The sequence below is a fragment of the Haliotis rubra genome, unplaced genomic scaffold (genome assembly GCF_003918875.1).
Source record: "Haliotis rubra isolate DU_JTF1 unplaced genomic scaffold, ASM391887v1 Scf69, whole genome shotgun sequence".
NCBI lineage: Eukaryota > Metazoa > Mollusca > Gastropoda > Lepetellida > Haliotidae > Haliotis > Haliotis rubra.
The window spans coordinates 2,598,789-2,623,820 of record NW_025767401.1 but is presented as its reverse complement, the minus strand read 5'-3'; the positions used below and the strand labels follow the sequence as shown (position 1 = coordinate 2,623,820).

Genomic DNA, 25,032 nt, shown 5'->3' with positions numbered 1-25,032 from the left:
GGTTGACCCGGGTTCTATTCCCCACATGGGCACTGTGTGTGGGGCCTGATTCTCCATGATATTGCTGGAGTGTTCCTAAAAGCGGCGTTAAACTATACTCACTCACTCACTTCTGTTACAATAATATGTTTGCATCTATGTAACTATGGGAATGAATATAAATAAAGAAAATTAAAATAATAAACAAATGAAGCACAGACTCACTTCTACTCCAGACCATTTGTCTTCAAAAGAGAATGACGAATTGCGAAATATCTCGGAATCAGGAATAGATTATTAAATGTGAATATGGTACACGTCAAAGCGCTGTGATCAACAATATCTGCTGTCTGTTATTTTCATACCCATGACTGGAAAGTGACTGTTCAGAAGCTAACATATTGTCAAGTGTACAAGTTCATGTTTCCAACGGAGGAGGCACAGCGGCAGGGACAACGATTCTGAGCTACAATATATTATTCAATTCTCATTTGAAGACAAACGGACTAGGCTACTCTCACAAAGCGAGCTCAGACCACCAACTGCAACAACGTCCTACACCAAGAAGACGTCATGTATAGGAACCTTGGCGAACCTACTACTAACTCATATTGCACCTTTGTTACTCACGTATACCTCCTAGCTGTCAGTTATACTGTTGGTTGTCCTGCTGTTAGTATATGGTGTTACGTTCTTCAAGTTGGTGCATCAATCAACTGGTGGACTACTTCAAAAACTAATTATACAATTTATACCAAATAGGGTTATCAGGCGGTTTTCTGTGTGTTTTCCTTCTGTAGGGCGCGTGTGTTTTCCTCGTCTTATCCTTTTCCCCTATATTTTGCTACTGATTTCCCTGTGTGACCCATGCATCCTTGTTATCAAGTAACATAATCTTCCCTCATGCAACACCCGTGAAGATCCGGGTTAGAATTGATCTTCAGTAACCCATGATTGTCGTAAGAGGCGACTAACGGGATCGGGTGGTCAGGCTCGCTGACTTGGTTCACACATATCATCGTATCCCAACTAAGTAGATCGATGCTCAAGCTGTTGATCATTAGATTGTCTGGTCCAGACTCGATTATTTACAGACTGCCGCCATATAGCTGGAACATTGCTGAGTGCGGTGTAAAACTAAACTCACTCACTTACTCCCTCATGCAATATGTTTGGAGGTTACTTCACTGGCGACTAAATTGTTTTCTTAGGGGTATTGAGCTAAATTGATGCCCTACTGACATCATTTGGCAGAACAGGCTCTCAGCGCCCAATTTCTCTCTCTTTGTTCTGGGGTAGCCTAAGACGAAGGCCCTAGTTCGACTACTGAAAATGTGTCGAAGTCGGCGTTAAGCTCACTCATTCCTTCGTACTGTGAAGCCCCTTTGAGCTCATTACTCAGTTGGTAGATTTAAGAACCCCTGAATAGTAGCTGAGATCATTCTGTCGAGTATTGCATGTTTTATATTACGTTTCCTCGGATGATTCATATCAAACTGTCTACATCCCTTCAGGAAACCCTCACTTGGCGATCAACTGCTGGGTATATTACATCGTATATTAACCCAGCAAACACTCTATGAACTTCTTTCTTGCTTTTCACTCTAAACACTCTTAAAACTGGTATTTTGAGGAAAATGACACTGCATGTTCAGGTAACATTTTCCATTATAGAACAAACTTTATGGATAACAACTTCTTTTTATTCGTGAGTGCGACGTTTCGATACAGATTCTTGTACCGTTGTCAAGCATAATAAACGCAAGCTCACCGAAGCCATCCACATCAAACGCCAAAAGCCCACCATCAACCGAGACCAAGGATACTTCATTCCATCCGCTTATGATGCACTCATCCACCAAGCCCAATCTACTGTATAAACTCTGCTGTATAACATCTCATTATTATTTGTACATCATTGGCTTCCACGCCTGTCCTTTGTCTACTCTCTGGCTTCATCAACTTTCTGCCTAGCCAATTATGTTAATTATGTTGTTTTCTTTGTTACATTGTTACATTCAGTATATATACACTTCCCCCTTCTTCTTGTTCCATTATGCTTGACAACGGTACAAGAATCTGTATCGAAACGTCGCACTCACGAATAAAAAGAAGTTGTTATCCATAAAGTTTGTTCTATATTGTACTTCCCAACTTCTAAAATGCCACTCAAAGAAGTTAACATTTTCCATGATAAGAGCGACAAAACCCTTTACAAAACATCCGTAAGAAATCTCGATTGTACAATGGTGACTATATCATGAGTATATATCCATTAGTATTTAACTATAATATTGTATTTCAAAACCTACCTCCCTTCTTGGAATATCATTCGTGAAGTGAATATTATCGAGGGAATCAAGTTTATACTTGAGATTCTTGAGAGGCATTTAGAAGTTGGTGAATATATAAGACGAGTATAAGGAGTATAAGAAGAAGTTGCCATCTATGATCTCGTTTGAGATGTTCAGACTTTGTCATGATGAATTTATGGATGGTCGGACAGAGTATTGTAAAAGTGAATCTTACATCAATATACGAACCCTTCACGGCGATCTATACCTTGTCAGCATAGATACAACAGTTAAGGACCAAAGAAGCTCATTTGGAGCTACTTGTATGGCATCTCTCCCTATTAACGACAATCGCCTTGTCCTCGAAGGATAAAAGAACAATTTATGAGACGACTAAGGGATGAGGTAATAATAGACTTTGAGGGCTATATAGATAGCCTTGTAGTCTGGTGGCTAACGTCGTGGGTTCGATTTCCGACATAAGGATGATGTGTGAAGGCATTTAACTATTGCAGGAAAGTTGCTGAAAGTGGCGTGAAACTCAGTCCCTCAGCCACACTGAACAGTGAATGAGTTTAGCTTTTCGTCGCTTTTAGCAATATTCCAGCAATATCATGGAGGAGGGCACCAGAAATGAGCTTCAAAAATTGTACCCATGTGGGGAATCGAATCCGGGTCTTCGGCGTGACGAGCCAATGCTTCAACCCCTATGCTACCCCACCGCCCAACACTGAACATCGAACGAGTACGTTTAGTGTTTTGCCAACAAAATCTACATCTATATTTAGGTTTCAGGTTTTATTAAGTAAGTGAGGGGTAAATGTTGATATACCTGTGCCGCCGCTGCCTCATGAAAATACTCAGGATTGGATCGTCAGGCTCAACGTCATCATGACAACTGTTGGACTGTCTGGTTAAGACTCGATATTTACAGACGGACGACATAAAGAGGGTATATTGCTGAGTACGGCTATCAACAACATCATTACGGACTTGAACCCATTGTCAATGAGTAATCAGATGCGTGTGATCTTTTCGTCTACGGCAACATTAAACACTGTGCAGAGGTGCGTTCATTTGTCTTTGGTCGTGGTTCGAATCGTAGATTGGACCTTACAAACACAAGGACACACCTTCAAGGTCATCTCTATGGACTCCATACTCATTTATCTTACCTTTATGTAAAATATTTTAATTTCATTGGTCAATGACGGTTTAACAAGTTTCCGTTGGAAAAAATATTACCCGCTGCCACGGTAACCGCCAAGCTCTCCGCCGAGAAGCTGAAGCACTAACAATCGTATGATGTCATAATATGACGCATGCCGTGCCCTGAGTTCGAAAACCGTTCGATCAGCTGTTTCTGTGTTCATTTGTACAGATTTATTTGACCGACTTTCACTGCTTTATTTAAACTATTTTATACATTGAGTGGTTTGCAAACTCAGTTTAAACATAATTGACAATTTTTATAGCAGTTTTATGCTTGTCAGAATATGTTTCACTGATGCTAAAAACCCAGTCGAGAGGCAGACGCCATTTTGTTTGCATGTCTTGTAGTCGGTAGCGATATTTAGCATAAAATAAAATGATGCTTTGTTCATTTAACATGGCGGTAAATTAAATACGTTGTATGCTTCTCCCTCGGGTAATACGGTCTGATGTACGCCTCTTTGTAGCAGTGTCACCCGAGCCGTATTACCCTCGAGAGAAGCATACAACTGATAGTATACAACACCAGAAGGTGTTCCATGTCGCTGAAATGTCGCTAGAATAAATATACCATAAATCAGAAACAGAGATGTCATAATAAATAAGTCATAAATCAGAAACAGAGATGTTAGAATATATATAACATGCACAATTACATGCAATCTATGTACCATAGCAGTAAATAGAGAAACGGAGGTGTGGGGTTTAGTCGTCTCAGGCACCGCAATTAGCTGAGTTGCGTAACTTGAGAATACCAATGTACCTCCACCTTTGGGCCCTTGTCTTGTCTTGTCTCTCAAAAGCCAGCTCACTCATTTCTATAGAGACCCACAGCATACCTTTTACACTCGATTTCTTAAATAAAATGTTCACGGTGGTAATTGCATCGACTTTCGTTGACATACTTCATAAAGAATTTGATCGGACTGTACAGAATACAAAAATATACACCAAAGGGAAGACAAGCCCAACAAACCAGGTCTGATTCATCATCATGATCCTCTTGATGTTCTTCTCCTTCTGCTTCTTCCTCCCGATCAAGTTTTTGTAGAATGTACGCAATGACAGAGTTTTTTTTCTGATACTTCTTGATCACTAAATCGGGGTTATTATGGTATTTCTGATAAATGTCTTCCTCTGGTTTTGACTTGGAGCATATATAATCCCGTTGTTTTATACATTCACTTGTAAACTCTCTGATATCTCTGTCTGTGGTTGTGATCTCGATAGAGTTAAGAAATAATTCAATGTCCAATTCCAGCTTTTGCCAACCTGATGCTGTTTCGTTATAGATTCGCTGTTTCTTTTCAAAGTAATCAATGAGAAAGATTCTGCCCGTTTGAAATGAGACTGCGAATCCAGAGACCACTCCGATGAGCATCTTAGATGCTGAAACCCATCTGTTCTGACCATCACCCACGGGGAGATAATCACATAGGTTAGCAGCAGCTACACCCATAAGACCACTAGCTACCACCACTGCCCAAAAAGCATAGTTACTGTATCTGGTTGACTGTTCGTATAGCATTTTAGAGGCCATGAAACTTCGAATTCTCAGTTCATTTAACATCTTGATATTCGCAGTTCTTGCGTTTGGCGCCATTTAGTTCCCTCTGAAGGAGAAGATCAGTGAATTATCATGTAATAAAACACTATATCCAACGTACAAATCAATTACAATTTTATAAAATTGCGTCCAGATCTTCAAAGTGTTCGTAACGTTACGATCTGTCGTAACTCTATAGTTTATCATAGATTTAAGACCAAATTTGATTGAATCAGTCGAGATGTGACCTTGCACTGAACAGCATTATAGTGTATTATATTGGCGCACTTGTACTGTACTGTCCAAACAGGCCAATTAAACCCAATAAGGATTAGGTGACCAGGTTGATTGCTCTCTGCCTGTACCAATCACGATTCTTAAAAGACGCTGGTCGCACACACCCATGCAGGCACTAACCCACCCACAAACTCAATTACATACCCATCCACCGACCCACCACCTAGGGAAAACTCGCGCACCCACACAAAATTCACCCACTCACTCATAAACCCACCCGCCCACATACCCTCTCACTCAAAACTCACTCAAAAAACACACTCACTCACTCACTCATACAAGTGCAGAGACACTCACAACCCCATACATAAACACTCACACACACACGTATTCACATGTAGACTCACACACGCATACACAAGCACACGCGCATACATTCACATACATGTCATCGTGTCACTGCTCCGTACAGATCAGTATCACTGTGTAGTCCACACAACACGTAAGGACATGACATGCATCGATTTCTGCTGTATAAGGAAATATTGTATGCGTGTAACAACCCGTTTCAACTTACATAATGATTACATTCATCTATTGACTCGATGTGACATTATCCATGTCGTACTGCATTCCTATGTACAAGGCGGGGTTTGAAGTTATGGAGGGCTGAGAAATCCTACCCCAAAACTCGCTCCGAGCACATACAAAAACACACACACACACACACACACACACACACACACACTCTCTCTCTCTCTCTCTCTCTCTCTCACACACAGACACACAGACAGAAAATACATAGGCATGCACACACACAGACACAGACGAAACAGACACAGACACGCAGACACATATTGTACTAGACTATTTTATCCTCAGGATGTCTGCCTTTGATATTTCTATTGATCGGTTACCAGAAATACACGATCAGACACAGAGACAGAGAAACAGACATGCATACATCCCTACACCAACACACATACACACACCAACATACTCTCTCTCTCTCTCTCTCTCTCTCTCTCTCTCTCTCTCTCTCTCTCTCTTTCACACACACACACACACACACAAACACACACACACAAAGGCTCACATTAACAAATTTCGGGTCACTGTGACCTCGAGTGAAATACGTATTTTGATATGAATCAACACTTTTCTTACCAAGCTAAAGGTAATGGCTATATATGTTTCTTCTTCGATCGTCTTTCCTGGTGTGCACCGCTGTGCATACTGTGGTCAGTGATGGTTATGCGTCCAGACATGTCTAGAGTGTGTTGGAACACTTTATTGATTTCGGTTTTTGCGGTCTTTGTTCGTTCAGCGCAGTCATAATTCGACGTAATGCACAGAAATCGATGGTGTTGTTTGGGCACGTGACTATCACGTGATAAATTATAATTGTCGTCTGCTCTTGCGTTATGTGGTGTGTTTGCTGTCTGTCCATATTGGTTGCAAAAATTCAGAAATTCAACACTCACATCAACCATATATTTGTTAGATTATACCAGGAAGCACAGTAATTTAGTAAAATTGCCAGGTAGTTATTTCTTGGACTACCACTCACAATGTTGTTGAAAGATTTCGTGTGACCGGAAGTGTGGAAAGTCAGCCTCGAAAAGGACGTCGTTCATCTTTGTCAAACGATTTTCGAATAGTGAAAACTAATCGTACGTCAAATTTGACGGGCGTTACTACCAAAACTACTGAGAATATGAACATCCTGTGTCTGGGAGGCATGTACCGAGAACTTTGCATAATTAAGGTTTTAATAAAACGAATTGCTGAAGAGAATGTGGTTGAACGAGAAATATATCGTAAGAAACGTGGTATAAGTACATGGACTGTGGGAGGTAACTGGAATTCTGTCATTTTTACGGATGACAGTCAAATAGTAATGGACATAAATAACCGTTTATATATCGGGAGGAAGGCCCACGAAGTCTACTACCCGCAATGTGTGTGTCCATTACGACGGTAGCTGGTGTCTGTTATGGTGTGCAGGTTGTATCTCTGTGCATGGTGAAGGATCTGTAGTGCTTTTAGAAGGAATTATTTCTGTCGAAAGTATACTGATATACTGGATGATGTTTTGTGGCAGTATTAGCAGGCCCTTCCCCGACGAATATGATCGCGTCCAGGATAACAATGCTCCCGTATTGTTGGTGAATACAAAGAACAGAACAATATTAAGTGTCTGACTTGGCCTACACAGTCACTGTATTTATACATCATGGAAGATATTTGGCTGAAAATGAAAGAGCCATCCACACCAGAACAGTGGACGTCAGGACTAAAGAGGACTTGTTTGACACGATAAGGGAAGTATGGGTCAACCTGACCGTGGATTATATGCAAACACACGCACACGCACACACACGCTCACGCTCACGCACACGCACATACATACATACATACATACATACATACATACATACATACATACATACATACATACATACATACATACATACATACATACATACATACATACATACATACATACATACATACATACACGTTTGAAGCAAAATGAACCGATATCTATTTCACAACACCGTCTAGCCTATGGCTTGTGGATAGTTACCTCAATTCTCTATGGACATTGCCCTTACAAACCTGTGATTTATAAACTAACAACGTCTATTATTGCCTATTATTGCCTGTAGACAATATCGCATTTATAGTCATATACTATATTACTAATGCGCTTTGTCTGAGGTCGATTATCAGTTATGCTAGGAAAATAACAGTGTTTAGACAGAAATAAATTACAGTTAAGTATAGTTTGTCAGGAATAAATGAGAATTGACCATCGATGGAAGTACAATGGTCTGTAGCTACGGTATAAGGAGATCTTGTTAGCGTCTTACTCGTTAGGTTCTTGTCAAAGAGAGTGAAGACTTACCCCAGACCTTGTAACAAAACGTGTTCAATGTCAACGATTAAGTATACGTTAGGCTAATTTAGGAAAGGTAATTACAGAGTGAGTTGATTTCAAGGTCTGGTGTATAACATTGCCGAAACACCAAGTCTTCATTTCAAAGGCAGTTTATTCCAACCAGCCACAGTTCGATTGATTTGTATCGATTCTGGAGTATCGAGCAAGCATTGGTTACAATCTTGAAAGTAAGTGATTATTATGGTTTCGTGTTTTTTGCAAGGTGACAATATGTTGAGCTAACGCTGACTTCAGGTGTCTGAGATTCGATCATCCGTGTAACTTGAAGTGTAGGTATGAATTGATTATACACAATCTACAGTTACGTTTAATTAAAAGACTATGTGAATACTTTCATGCCTCTCAGTCTTGAGCTTTTTCTTTTTACACGCTGTACGTCTGCGTGTGGTGTGTTTCAGATGAATTGGAAAAGGCTGACTTTATATGACAATAGAACGACATCAACATTGAATTGAGAAGTTGTTAAAGTGTTGCTTGTAAGATAAAGATATCTAAATCTAATAATGATTATTTTCATAATGGAACAATAAAATCTTTAACCTTTAATAGGAGATTAGTTCATTATTTAAGTACGACCCATATTTCAAGGTGTTAGGTTACCTTTTTCCGATTTCGCTGAGGAGTGTCATGACAAATATCGCTGCTGCTTAAAGGTCAAGGCCACTTGTCAAGACACATGGTGGTGAAACCCTTTTGTGAGAAGACAGCCACAACAACCCCCTTGGCGTAAGACAACAATACTTAACTGTTGACTCAATAACATATTCTGGTAACACTATTGCATATTAGTGTCTTTCTTTACCGATTACACATGGTGCACGTTGACTAGTCGATGTCAGTCTGTGATTTCAGTTTTAAACATGGCGGAGTTTTGATCATGGCATAAATACATATATTCCTACGATCTACCGAATGCCGTACTAGTTTGTTAGAACCTTTAGAGCTTCGTCGTTTCATCACACTAAGATCGAGTACGAGTATATCCTTTTCAGACCCCTTGTAGTGTTAATTTACATTATTTGTCTGTTATACTCTAAAATTGGCACTATTTTATAAATCGGATGCCAATACCGACGGAAGAAGTGAGGTCCTGAACGGGTCTCCGCTCGTTAAAACATCACTTCAAACGACGCCCATTGATGACATAACCAGTATATATGTCAACCACCAGTGGATTCCGTTTATATATGAAGCAACGTTATCACATAGTTTATCCATAACGACGTCTCCCTGGTAAAAGAAAGTGACTGTTTTTCGACAATTATTTTTCACTGACGGAAGCCAGTGAAACACATTCTCGTTGAAGGCTACGAATCAGGTCTGAAGAGTTGATGATCGGGGGTTCGAAGTTGATTAGAACCATGTTACACGATCACAGTCACGTGATCGACTAGAATTACCAGCTGTGTCCTACACAGAGGACATGTCAAAGAAGGGTCGAACATGGCCGACTTTAATGGTGCCTTCAGGTAAGCTGTGTTTATTGGCTTAGCTGCTTTACGAGCGTGCTCACGTTTCAACTCTTATCCAGTAGGCCTGAGCAGGTTGTGCTTTATGGAGAGAATCAAGTATATTTTAGAAAATAACCTCTAGCTGCTTGTGTCAAACGAAACTCCGTTAGTCAGGACACTACGAATGGGAAATTTTGCCTTTCGGGCGATCTTGCTGAGGATGCAGATGTGTCAGATTTGAAATTACTCAATACGATCGCCAAGGAAACGGACGAGTTTGGGAAAACGCCTGGAAAATTCAAGTATTATACTTGAAGTTATGTTTGAAGATTTAGTATTAGCGATAGTGATAATTTATTTTAGCGTGACCTCACCTTAATTTAAAAACAATTGTATATTGTTTGCATTCTTTCCATAAGAACCCGTGAAGATACGGGTTAGATTTGATCTTCAACAACCCATGCTTGTCGTAAGAGGCGACTAATGGGATCGGGTGGTCAGTCTAGCTGACTTGGTTGACACATGTCATCGTATCCCAATTCGGTAGATCGATGATTATGCTGTTGATCACTGGATTGTCTGATCCAGACTCGGTTATTTAGAGACCGCCGCTATATAGCTGGGATATTGCTAGTGCGGCGTAAAACTGAACTCACTCTTTCTCTAAGATGGCTGAAACCGTTTAAAGAAATACGGCATATGAATGTAAAATTGCGAATATGCAACTTGTATGTTTGATACAGTTTTGTAACCGACGTTCTAAGGTATTATTCCCATTTGTTATATTGTCTAGGCAGAAGGTGCATCTAATTACCCTGTTGTGCAGGAAGCTTACGATGGACTTGGTTACCCGTGTGAGTAACCACGGGCCATGAAAAAGCCAAACTGTAGAATCCTCCACTGGTATTTGTGATGGTTGAACAGGAATCGTAGATACTTCCTGGACCCTGGGTGGATTGGCATATGCAGATATGCATCCCTTAAATCTATGCTTGCCAGAAAGGTGTTCTGTATTATCATCTGCTTCAGCTGCAGAAGGTGGAGAATTCTGAACTTATCTGGCTTCAATGAGTAATCGTTGAAATTCTCCATATTAGTCTGGACGTTTCTGATAAATTGTTCTTGGGAACAAAGAAAATTGGGGAGCAGAACCCGGGTCGAGCTCTTCTTGAGGTACAACTTCTATTGCTTCTTTGGATAGAAGTGACTCTATCGCATCTGTGAGCTTGGGTTGTAGGGTTTCTGCATAATGTATCTGCGGAAGATAGATTGGAGCGGTGGCGTCGTGTTCACCGGAATGGTATATCTATTCCTTAAGATTTTTGTGACGAATGGGTCCTTCAGAAGGTCCCAGTTTGGCCAATACTTTCTTGTCTACGTAGTAAGGTGAGTTCCGCCGATGCTGAGCTAATCTGATCTGGTCGGAGATAGACTCCTGGTACTTCTGCTGGTTGACCATGGTGGACAAAAGCATACATTCTTTGTCGGACTGTGGATCATTGTCGAACTTCTTAGTGTTGACATGAGGTGCGGGAAGACCCTGCATTCTGGTAGCTTTGGTTATTGATGACTTGACTTGCAAAGTTGCTTCAGGAGGAGGATTCATCGATGGGAAAGTTATGGGCAACCAAGTTAGCATTTTATTATCATCGTAAATTGAGTCATAGGCTTGGTCACGTGCAACCGGTGCACATGCGCAGCTTGGAATGTTGGGGTGAGATGTGTTTTTTTCTTATTCAAGAGGGACACAAACACTTGATTTTCCACTACTATTAGGAAATGAGATGAGATAAGCAATTAGTATGAGTCAGGATGAGGTAAAATTTGCATGTTTGCACTAAATTAATTTACATATACCATGAAACAATAAAACCAATTTAGTATGATTTGCACCGGAAAATGACTGCATTTTAAACATATACAAGACTCTTTTTTATTGTGCTACATTTCTCTTGCCGCTCATGTTCATTTTCAGACAATTTTAATCTGATAAATCCCAAGCATACACACATTTTCTCAAAGATTTCAATAGTCCAAAAAAGCCATCTGCCATCCGCCATTTTTGGAAGAGGGAATGATCATTGTTTCGAAATGTTTTGCATTATTCTAAAATGATGTATTTGTTGTCTTTTCATGAACCTTTAAACCACTATTTATGAAAGTAATAGATGTGTAATGAATGACAATACTAGAGATTTAAGGGGAAACGCTGAAAATACTTTTTGAACTGCTTGAGGTGTCTTCATATCTGTTGTTTTATATAATGACCAATTTTGGTGCTTTTATCATCAAATGCACAATTTCTATGAAAACTTGGCCTTAGCCGCTCCACTATTGGGGATTTAACGTGACACATTTCCACAGCCCATGTAATGTGAGCGCATAGACATCATACAGGTGATATGCGCTACAAAACTAAACAATGCCACGTTGCGTATTTTTCTGAAGAGAGACGTATTCTCTTTAATTCAATGAAGACATATATATGCTGCTATATGAGAAGGAGAATCATGATGTTAATAACTCATGCGTTTTTGGTTTAAAATTCAATCAATGGGGCGCTCGGGCAGCCTTGGGGTTAAAGCGTTCGCTCGTCACGCCGAAGACCTGGGTTCGATTCCCCACATGGGTACAATGTGTGAAGCCGATTTCTGGTGTCCCCTGTTGTGATATTGCTGGAATATTGCTAAAGCGGCGTAAAACCAAACTACTCACTCACTCAATCTAAAGGTATCCTAGCTGGCTGGACTCGTTATCACCCAGTGATGTTTGTGTTGTGCGATTTGGCCTTGAAGATATCTTGACATATGTGTCAGGGTATCCTTGACCGACCACAAATCGCCCAATGTTATGTCTAAGGCTAAATGACAAAAGGCTAAGTTCCATATATGTATATTCACTACTGATATATTATAAGTACGTTTCAAACTGTGTCTGGTTTCAAAAATCGCAACTGCAATGTGTCTGAGTTAAATGGAACATGAACATGCATATTGCTGAGATAGTTAGGAGGACTGACATTGTTTTGAGCAATAGTTCAGGAATATCATCACAACATGCTTGCCAAGGATGGAGGAGTGCACACAGTGAGCACACGTTTACCACGGTAGTGCAAGTATGTACATACTCAGTGGTATACATGAATACATCAAGGGGGAACGAAATACATCTCTCATCTGCACTCCACCAATTAGAGGACTATACGGGCGCATTGCCCTCCAGCCTAACATTATCAACACAAGCAGACCACGTCTTGTGATCTTACGCACGCTGATAATGAAAACTGATAAATGACTCAAGGCTGCACAGATTAAAGGTGTCTTCACAGAAGGTGTGATCGCCATTGTCGTCAGTTCATCTTCAACAATGCTGCTGAAAATATTTGCCATCCTTGTGAGTATTTCACCTGTCCTGTCTGAGAGGGACCTTTACCATCTGGACAACTCAGATGGTCTTGGGAGGATGTTTGATGGTATTGGAGGAATCAGCGGCGGGGGAGTAAGTATACGTCATTTTACTACTTATTTATATTATTATACGCTTATATATTTATCTATCAGCACCATAGCTTCAGTCATGCATATCTTGCATCTAAGCTTAGACATGCATATCTTGCATCTAAGCTAGACATGCATCTCTTGCATCTAGGCTTGGACTTGCATCTCTTGCATCCAAGCTTAGACATGCATATCTTGCATCCAAGCCTAGACATGCATCTCTTGCATCTAGGCTTGGACTCGCATCACTCTTACCTCCTATTAAGCAACTCGTGCTTGAGGATCGGGTGGTCCGGCTCGCTGACTTGGATTAATGTCATCATATCAGAGTAGATCGATGCCAGTAATGTCAAACTCTGGATTGTCTCATCCTGACTCGATTATTTATAGGTCATGGAAAATTGCTGACAAACAAACAAACAAACAAACACACAAACAGACAGACAGACAGACACACACACAGACAGACAAACAAAAGAAACACCACTCACTCATGCTGATATACAGTCACTGTGTCAGATTTCTTCTCATCATTATTGTATTGTGATTCAAGGTTTTTTCACATTTTAATACGCGTGATGGTGTATAAGTGAAGCAGTAATACCCATTTTAGCAGTCTTGTAAATGATTCCTTAGTTTACGAACACCAAACAACGGCTTTTATGATTGGATAAGATGATGGATATATGACGTTTTAAAGTTGAATACATTCTTGTATACTTGTTTGTGTAGTTTGTTTGCAACATCATACGTTTTCTTTACAGGCAACATCTAAACTATTAGTTAATTACCCAGAGAAACAAAGAAATGAAATCCTCGACTATGTATTCAAAGTAAGTGTTTTATGGAATTGAATTTTAAGAAAGAATATTTTAATGTTTTTTAATCATTTATGGGAATTTTATTGACGATTAGCAGAGACATAAGATTTTAAGTCAAAATAGTTTTGAAAAAGAGTTATACTAATTTCAATACCTCACTTGCCTTACTATTGAAAATATGAAAAGCATTAAAAAAATTACTAATGATTTCAGCCCAATTTTGGTGCGTCGGTGCACATTCTGAAGGTTGAAATTGGTGGAGATGCAGAGAGTACAGGTAAGTTATACTACCAGAGACAGGTGTGATCTTCATAGAAGGCATCAACAGGATAGGGGAGTGTAATCATGACACGCATATCTACCAGCACGTACATAACCTTTGACACAGAACCGATCTTACGAATAAAACCAGTGTGATTTTGTGACCCACATACGTCTCATCCACACGCTATCATAGAATAATATCTGCACACTTAATGTAATGTGGATCTGTGTTTCATAACTTACAAGGGCGGTGGGGTAGCCTAGTGGTTAAAGCGTCCGCTCTTCACGCCGAAGACCCGAGTTCGATTCCCCACATGGGTACAATGTGTGAAGCCCATTTCTGGTGTCCCCCGCCGTGATATTGCTGGAATATTGCTAAAAGCAGCGTAAAACCAAACTCACTCACTCATAACTTACAAAGGCGTTTATGATATTTCAACGTACATTGTTGGCCCATAATAGCGTAAATCGATATACATCAATTGTATGTATAGTTTTAAATTTGACATGACGACCTTGACGTTTCGATATAATTTGACACACTTCTTTTGTCAACATTCAACAGATGGTTCTGAATCAACTCACATGCGAACACCTGATGAGGAAAATTATCAGAGGGGTTATGAATGGTGGCTGATGCTAGAAGCGAAGAAGGTTTGATTGCTTTAATTAATTGAAAATCTTTAATTCATCAAAACATAAATTGAAAATATTATCAAGTCCAGCATAACATATTTGGTCACATAAATGTGATATGAAATTGTTTGTTTCAAGTATACTCTTATAAAACATAAACAGACCATTCGATCTGTACACAGTTTGATCATGTGCACATAAACATTGCATTGAAATACTGCTTCATTTTAATGTTTAATAACAGTTACACATATATGTACATATACTTTAATATTACAGCGGAACCCCAACATCAAACTGTATGGTCTCCCCTGGGGTGGCCTGGCTGGGTGGGAGGCGACACGGGGAACGTGTACGACAACCCAGAACAGACAGCCATGTACATTGTGAAGTGGATCATTGGAGCAAAGACACACTATAATCTCACAATTGACTATGTTGGGGCAAGTGCATCACTTTCGTCGAATGTATTTATATATGTTTGTTAATTATTAATCTAACGATTAAAAAAATACACGCCAAGACTGTTTCATGCCCACGTCGCATTATAACAACTACTCAAGGATCAGAACATGCATGCAGGCTATTGTATTATCTATTTAAGAGGGTCATCTGATTAGTGTATTTCATTTTCAGATCTGGAATGAGAGTCCCTATAACACAACCTACATAAAGGTACAGTTGTCCACACCCGCAAAATGGAACTCATGCATTTCATTACACACAGATGCCTTGTGCTGTGATGGTTAGCAAACGTAAGAATACTTACCAATGTACATTTGACTCCACGGATCTACATATTCGGTCCAGTCCATAACAACGCCAGGGGTGAACGGTTTGCTCATGGGCCAGTCGGTTGTGTGTTCGCTTGCTGCCGACGACTGTACCAGGTTCCATTTATGAACATGGTGCTTCAGTGTGAGTGAATAAGTGAATATTGTTTTACGCCGCTTTTAGCATTATTCCAGCAACATCACGGCGGGGGACACCAGAAATGGGCTTCGCACATTATGCCCATATGGGGAATCGAACTCGGGTCTTCTGCGTGACGAGCGAACTCTTTAACCACTAGGCAACCCCACCGCCCCTTCTTCAGTGTGAAGTGAAATATGAAAATTATGTTCGTATCTTAGTATCGAAAACAGCTAATCCTAAACAATAATTTACAAATGTGAACAGGTACAGTAAGTGTTCAGCTGACTGGCGGCTGCAGTGTATACATGTGAATCCCTTGCAAACGGAACTAATATTAGCCGAAATTCAGCATTCATATCAGTTTGTGTATTTTGTTTTGGGTACGGTTGTACAGCCTCAGTCGTTCTGTGTGTCGGATAGTTCTTTCAAAACTGGCATGACCTGGCATACACTATTCAACACCTTCTGTTCATAGGTCCTGAGGAAGATGCTGGACACACACGGATGCAGCTTCACCAAGATCGTGGCAGCGGACTACTTCCACTGGGACAACATTGCTGGTGATGTCCTGGCCGACCCGGTCCTGGCTGATGCTATATATGCTATTGGGTAATTGCATAATACTTGTTATATACTTTGTCGGAGATATCCAAGATGAGCAGGACGTGACTGACACTAAATACCAGAATGCTGTTGAGCAAGTTAATCTAAATTTTTTGCCAGATAATCCGAAACTGGCTCACGCTTTTAAGCAAGAAAATCCGAAACTGGCTCATGCTTTTGAGCAAGAAAATCCCAAATTGACTCAGGCTTTTGAGCAATTTTTGCAAGATAATCCGAAACTGGCTGATGCTTTTGGGCAAGATAATCCGAAACAAGCAAGTCAAAACATTGATTACACAAGTCTCGTTTCCTGCTGACTGGGTTCCGTCCTATTGCGCACCTTTGTACTATAACGAGTCCAGAATTTTGAGACCAATTCATTCAACTGGATACATAGATATTAATCAGTATTATTTGATACATTTAAGCACTTGTATATTGCAACACTACGCTCCTTCTTATCCTTGATAACACGTCGTGCAGCGTGCTCTGTCGTACAGCCTGCTCTGGCAAACGGAAATCTGGAAATCGTGGAAATCTCAAAACGAGGCTCTGGCGCTAGAAAAGTTTGGCGGTCTGGTACGGACGTGATATTATATCTATCACATTGTGCGTTACAAACCTACAATGGATACGCGCAAACAATACATAACAGGTGTAACCAGTCATGCTGCCTAAACCCCGCCATAAAATATTGAAATACGATGTTATTAAAGTTTACAATTAAAATTAACTTGCAAATACCATGTTCTTATGAAACAAGGAATTTGAATTCAGTGTAACCATAGTTGTTTGTGGTGTCTCTTATTACTTTCACACGCGAAAATTTGGATCGGCTGAAAAGTAGGTCATTGTCTGAATAGGTTAATGAGACTGATGTTTCGGTTTGACACGGTGATTAGGGTAATAACTCAAGACTTATATAATGTGCCAAAATAAAACTGGCTAAATACGTTATAAGGAAACTAGTGAAACTGAATTGAGTATACAATCAAGTTACTATCAATTTGTATATGTTTTACTAGCAATGATATCCTAAAGGATATTCTTTGACTTTAATCACATTACGTGCACATATACTGTGAGCACATGACAAACATAAACGTTAAGGGGAGATTAGATGATACGATCATGGTCACATGTGTTTCTGCAGAAGGAGCCTGTTGCAGGAACATCGTAAGCTGTGATACTGCTGAAACAATAATAAACTCATGATATGGTCACAATTGTGCAATCGACTCTGCTTTTTGCAGATATTTCTTATGGATATGGAAAGGGTTTTTGTCGCTTCTACGAAAATGTAGAATACCAATCCAGCTCTGATGTTCTTCCTAGCCTTTGGTGCTTCTTGCCTTCTTGTCTTACAAACTACTAAAATACTTTACAGATGCAAAACGCCGTTAAATTCGAATGTGTGTTTCAGCGTCCACTACCCTGAAGAAAACAGCTCTTTGTATGCTGTTGATACTGGGAAACAACTGTGGGCTTCAGAAGACCATGCTGTGATATCAAACATGGTAATGTATTTTCTACACGTGGTAGTATTTCTATAGTGAGTGGGTGAATGAGTGTAGTTTTACACCGTACTCAGCAATATTCCAGCTATATGGCGGCGGTCTGTAAATAATCAAGTCTGGACCAGAGAATCCAGTGATCAACAGCATGAGCACTGATCTCCACAATTGGGATACGATGACATCTGTTTACCAAGTCACCCGATCCTGACCAACCAATCCCGTTAGTCGCCTCTTACGACAAGCATTGGCTACTGAAGATTAATTCTAACCCGGATCTTCACGGGTAAGTATTTCTATATGCCACCATTGCTTCATTGAGCGATGTCTCCACTGATGTCACCATTGATCAATGTTACTTTTGTCATCAATCAGGTCAACCGTATAGGTTTATGTCACCATTGATCAATGTTACTTTTGTCATCGATGCAGGTCAATGTTACTTTTGTCATCAATGTCAACCGTATAGGTTTATGTCACCATTGATCAATGTTACTTTTGTCATCGATCAGGTCAACCGTATAGGTTTATGTCACCATTGATCAATGTTACTTTTGTCATCGATCAGGTCAACCGTATAGGTTTATGTCACCATTGATCAATGTTACTTTTGTCATCGATCAGGTCAACCGTATAGGTTTATGTCACCATTGATCAATGTTACTTTTGTCATCGATCAGGTCAACCGTATAGGTTTATGTCACCATATATCAATGTTACTTTTCTCATCGATCAGGTCAACCGTATAGGTTTATGTCACCATTGATCAATGTTACTTTTGTCATCGATCAGGTCAACCGTATAGGTTTATGTCACCATTGGTCACCATTGATTGGTTTGTTCGTTTGTTGTTTATACCGCACTCGGCATTATTCCAATTCTATAGCGGCGGTATCGAAATAATCGAGTCTGGACCAGATAATAATGATCAGTGTTACCATTGATTAGCGTTAAACTTTGTTTTTACCAATGATTAGTGTCATATTAATCAATGTTGTTACTATTGTTATCAAATGCTTTTATTGAAAAGCATTTCCATGGACCAATCTTCCACTGATTTATTCGACTGTGTCGATTGTCCCCTTTAATCGCTGTAAATGTTTGTCATTTAGATTAGCCGGCGAACGAGTAACTTCCTGGTTCGAATATATACCCAGTGTTCTTAAACTATACTTATTGTTTGCATCGTTGCTCATGCTATCGTCCACGTTGGGCCAGGCTCGATTAAATACACAAACTGCTTATACTGGGCAGTTATTACGGCGACATAAGAAGATCTTCATATGATACATCTGATCTGTTACAGCGATGGAACAGAAACTATGTGAATGGATATATGACAGGGTATGTTCTATCAGCCTTTATATCATGATGCATAAGGGACATTGCTGCATGTAATATCATCATAATCTCCACTGAGCCAGCTGTTTAATATTTTAAATGTATCAGAACTATCTCTCGGTGGAAAAAATGAAATAAAATTTTCATGTATCCAACTAAATCCCTAATATTTCTAACAATTTTGATATTTTATTAGGGTTTATGCCATATTTCTGATGTACAGATCCAGCAATGATAAATATATTACAAAAATACTAAGTGTTTCCTTCTATTTTGAATAAAGGTACTTTGATGATACTAAGTTCTAAACACAAAAATATTACAAACCATAGGCATACATACACAGAAGGTAATCAACAATCAGCATGTTAAATTAAATGGATAGACTTAACGAATATTCTTTTCTTATTATCAGCGGTACCACCAATAATGTGGGCTTTACTGTGACAAATTTCAGGACCGTCGTATGGGCGATCATCAGTGCGTGGTATCCAGGACTTCCTTACTTAGGCTCAGGTCTTCTTAATGCTGTGCAGCCGTGGTCAGGGTACTATGAAATTCCCCAGTATGTCTGGCTCGCAGGTAAAACGAATTTTCGTAATGTGACATTCTTTTAAAATGTTAGCAAGACCGGAATACCAAAATATACTGAAGTGTTTGCTAGCCTCTGCATAGGCTGTTGGATTGTAACATTAGTATGATCTCCTTGTATAAATGTCCCAATATGCCTTCACAGCCCATACAGCTCAGTTCACCGAACCAGGCTGGCAGTACTTGAGACACGGTGCCGGGGTGGACAGGTTGGCGGGAGGCGGGACATTCGTGACCCTTGTCAGTCCTGATGGGAAGGACTTCACCATCATCCTGGAGACTGTGGTATGTACTCTGACTTAGCAATCACAAATGCACACCCCTTTAAGTAATTCTAATAACACGTTTAAATTTAGTAATCGAAATAATAAATTTAAGCAACACATGGACTATTATTGCTGCCACATTGTGTGTCCAAGCGATAGACGAGAAATAACAAAAACATACGAATTGAAAACAAAGATCAGTTTGGTCTTCCCTTACACATATAAGATGTGCCATTTGCTCTCCACAGAAACAAAACTACACGGGGCCGGAAGCTATTGTTCAGCCTCAAAATGTCACTCTGCAGTTAAAAGGAACCTTGGTGAGTGTTAATATTTGTATCTGTAACAGTAATACCGCAATTTGTAAAAAATCATAGTGTTTCAGGATATGTTGCTCATGTATCCTCTAGGTTCATTCATTCATTTATTCGTTCATTCATTTGTGGCGTATTTGAAGCTGTAGTCCAAGGATATATAGCTCAATTGCTGCTTCAATCTTCTTGAGAGCAGTAGAAAAAAAGGCATCACGTTTGTTCTAAAAACTAACTGATTATATATTTCATTCATTGTGACAAGGAATTCAATTCAAAAGCAGCGCTATTATTATTATGTATGTTTTGAGTACAGCTGATTTTGTTACAAGCTTAATCATTAATTAATTATGGTATTTATCCATAAGGATGCTGATTGTTGCGTAAGATATTTTATGTGTGCATCTTTACCATTTCAACATAACATTGACTGTATTTCTTGTAGGGCAACGTGACCAGCTTCAACGTGTGGTTTTCTCAACTGTCTGAGCCGACAGGAGCTTCTGTGCTATTTGAGCCGAGACCCCCAATACAGGTGAATTGGCCATTATGTGCAAATTAAGGTTTTACCAGGAATAGGGGCAGTGGGGTAGCCTAGTGGTTAAAGCGTTGGCTCGTCATGCCCAACACCCGGGTTCGATTCCCCACATGGGTACAATGTGTGAAGCCCATTTCTGGTGTCCCACGCCGTGATGTTCCAGGTGTTTGTATACCTTATTCCGAAAATTGTACTCTCTTTGTTTCAATCCATTGTGTTATGAACTTTTCCCAGGTTGTTGACGGAGTAATATATCTCGACCTCCTACCAGATCAGGTTTACACGTTCACCACCTTGACCACGGGTCACAAAGGGTCATTTCCGGATGCTCCTCCTCCACCGAAGGATTTTCCGTTGCCCTACACTGATGATTTTGAAAGTTAGTGTCAATGCCAAAGGACATAATCTTTTTTTTGCTCAAATGATGATTCAGTTTTGATGCAGTTATCCCTCATATGCGATCGAGTTTAACAGATGAAAAGCAAAACGTCTAGTTATTATCGAGAGGAATGTGTTTGATTAGGTTATGAAGATTTCGAGGAACCCTTCATGATAGCCCAGCAGACCGGAAGCTACGAGGTGGTCAGTGGTCAAAGTGACCATGGCAAGGTCATCCGGCAGATGACCATACAACATCCGGTCAAGTGGGTGTGGTGTCATGCAGAGGATTTAGGGTTGTCAGCCGCTGTATTTGGAAACTATCACTGGTGAGTCATACGTACATGTACAACTGACCTGGCTTGTCATTTGCTGTGTGTTAAAGAAGCTTTACATCTGCACCTCGAAGAACAAAACTGGAATTTGGAAATCAGTGAGTGAGTTTTAATATTGAATTCCACATATTTCATTCATTCATTCATTCTTTCATTCATTCTCTGTTGCACAAATATCTGTCATTGTTTTTAGTCGTCGATTCATATACACTTTCATCGCAATTCAACTTTCACGCCCAGTGGAATTTGTTTTGGTGGGATAATTCAGATTGTTATTTTTCACCCTGGATGTTATATGCTTCAGTTCCCCAGTAGCTCTAAGTTTTGTTTCTTTGTAGGAGCGACATTTACATCGAGGCTGACATAGGCATAGATCAGGGGTTGAATGTGGCAGCAAAAGAAGCATTCCTTGCAACCAGGTTCAGTGTAGGGGGTGCAATTTGCCAAACACTCTTGGTGTCTTCTTCTTTATCAACCCTGCAGCAGGGACATATCAAGTGACTACAAACCTTGGTAGGTTACCCCCTGGAAGTGGTAGGGCTGAAACATTTTAATACAATCTGACTCTCCTAGCAACAAAACACACAGGACAAGATAGTTTGAGATAATTACTGTTCGAGGGTATACACCTATGACTGTTTAATTGGGTTCATACAAATGCAATGTCTAAGTTCTTGGATGTTGGCGATGTGTGTTTTGTTCAAAAGTGGTCCATACCTTCTGATTTTAGTTGAAGAGAATACATTTTCAAACGAGGAGAGGTTGTGATATTTACCTTTGGGAATATTGACAGGGTAAATCTAAGGGTGAGTAGTATGATTGTATATACTGTATAGTATGTACAGTTAGCTCTATATAAATGCAAGTGGAGGTATTCGGCCACCTATAACAACCCAATGCCCATGATGTCAACTATTTGGTTGTCTGGCCCAGACTCATTAATTACATACCGCCGTCATGTAGCTGGAATATTGCCGAGTGCGGCGTGAAGCAACAAACAAATAAACAAACAGACAGCGAATGTTGGTTTTGTATATTTTTCGTCCAAGCATGATTCCTACCATATAATCAATTTATTGGTTGACGAAAATACATTTTCCGTTTCAGAGAGAAATGAGACACTCATAAATGGTAGAACTAATACATTCAGTGGCACAAAATGGAACAATGTTGGCTTACTTGTAAAGGTGAGGGAGAGAACCAGTATACGTTCCAGTATGGCCCATGTATCATGTGCGAGATAAGCACCATGTTGGAAAGCGCACGTAAAATCTCCAAATCGTCATCGTCAATATTTCATCAATTCGTAAAGTTGACGCATAGGTGTTGTTACCTTGCTACATATAGGTTGATATATTTCTGTGTGATATATTTTCGGACCAAACTAGAATTTAAGAAAAAAATTATAATGAACGTCTTGTCTTGTTGAAAATATACATATTTTTTCACAAGTTACTGTGTTCAACATGATATTCAACGAAACTGAACACACTATTACCTTGTTACTGAAACTGCAATGTCAGCGTTTTATAGTCAGATATATTTCCAGGGTTCCATGGCGATTGGAACAATCAATGGTCAACAGGTGTTCAACGTCTCCTCCGTACCTGACACTGTGGAAATTGGCTTCGCTGGTCTCGGGACTGGGTCGTACGGATATGCTGACTACGACAACTTGAAAGTTTTACCTCCCAAAGAGGGACTGAACTTACTGAAACGGCTGAATTATAAGAAATCTGAAATCAACTGACACCGCCGTTCACAGTGTGTTATTTTTGAAAGCAATATAACATGTTATAATATACCATTACTAACCTATATTATGTGATTGTTTCCTATGTTAGTCAGTTGTTACTCATAGCAACATTTGACGTGTTTTGTGTTATTTATCACACTTGAATAAATCACTGAAAACACAGCGTGCAATAGCCACTATAGCCAATCTGGTTTGTTTTAAATGTTACCTTGAATGAATGAATGAATAAATGAAATATGTGGAAATCGATATTGAAACTCACTCACTGGTTTCCAAATTCCAGTTTTGTTCTTCGAGGTGCAAATATAAAGCTTCTATAGCACACAGCAAATGCCAACTCAGTTGTACATGTATGTTCGACTCACCAGTTTCTGACAACCCTAAATCCTCTGAATGGATGAATGAATGAATGAATGAATGGATGGATGGATGGATGGATGGATGGATGAATTAATGGATATTGAACAAAGGAAGGCACACGTAGCCAATCTGGTTTGTATTTAATGCTTGCTTAATAGATTGAATGAATAAATGAATGAATGAATGAATATTTAACAAAGGAAGGCACATATAGCCAGTCTGTTTGTTTTTAATGCTTCCTTAATAGAATAAATGTATGAATGAATGAATGAAAGAATATTTCGCAAAGGAAAGCACATTTAAATGTCATGTCATAAAATAAATGAAATGAATATTGTTTTCACTTTTGATGTCACGACATTGAATACTTGCATTGTTTCTAGCAAACATGTGGGAATATCGTGAAAGACAATCCAGCGCTATGAAACGTGGACACAACTTGAATACAGTCTTAATGGAAGGTCGACGCATCAGTGCATGTGATCAGTCATTATGCATGGGTACATTGTTAACGAAAACCAATGAGTTCGATGAGAGGTGGCGTAGTTACTCCATCAGCTAAATCACAGAGGCCGAATTTCTGATATCTTATGGGGACTATGGGGTAGCCTAGTGGTTATAGGTCGTCACGCCGAAGACCCGGGTTCAATTCCCCACATGGGTACATTGTATGAAGCCCATTTCTGGTGTCCCCCACCGTTATATTGCTGGAATATTGTCACTCACTCACTCACTCTGGTCTCTTATGTGACACGTAATCTCAATCGGAAAATATAGGAAAAGGATAAACAAGACAAGTGTATAAAGAAGTTATGCCACACCTTCAACTGCATATGACTGCTGATGTTCGTATTTAAAGCTCTCCGTCATCAAGCTCCATGTTACCTGCAAGAACCTATCACAAGGTATCAGCCGGGAGGATGCTTCGATCCGCTTCCTGTCAGCAGCTAACTGTGTCCCAAACTCTAGCATCATCCAATGGCGACAGGTGTTCTGCTGGGGCAGGTCCAGACCACTTACAGCAAATCACTGATTTTCAGATTCCTAAGCATGAGTGAGTGAGTTGGGTTATATACCGCTTTTAGCAATATTCAAGCAAAATCACGGAGGGGGATACCAGAAATGGGCTTCACACATTGTATCCGTGTGGGGAATCTAAAGCGGACGCTTTAAAATCACTGGGTTAACCACCGCCCACCCAACATGAAGGCAAGACTGCTGT

The 25,032-nt window shown here is 39.8% G+C and overlaps 1 long non-coding RNA gene and 1 pseudogene across 1 annotated transcript; one reads left to right on the top strand and one right to left on the bottom strand.

The window, feature by feature from the left end:
- Nucleotides 1-4,106: 4,106 nt before the first annotated feature.
- LOC124258350 lies at nt 4,107-6,611 on the bottom strand. The gene is made up of 2 exons (XR_006893573.1): nt 6,436-6,611; nt 4,107-5,098 (listed from the first exon to the last, which is right to left on the bottom strand). It is a non-coding gene; the product is annotated as an uncharacterized LOC124258350 (long non-coding RNA).
- A 6,385-nt stretch (nt 6,612-12,996) lies between these two features.
- LOC124258349 lies at nt 12,997-23,631 on the top strand (annotated as a pseudogene).
- Nucleotides 23,632-25,032: the final 1,401 nt, after the last annotated feature.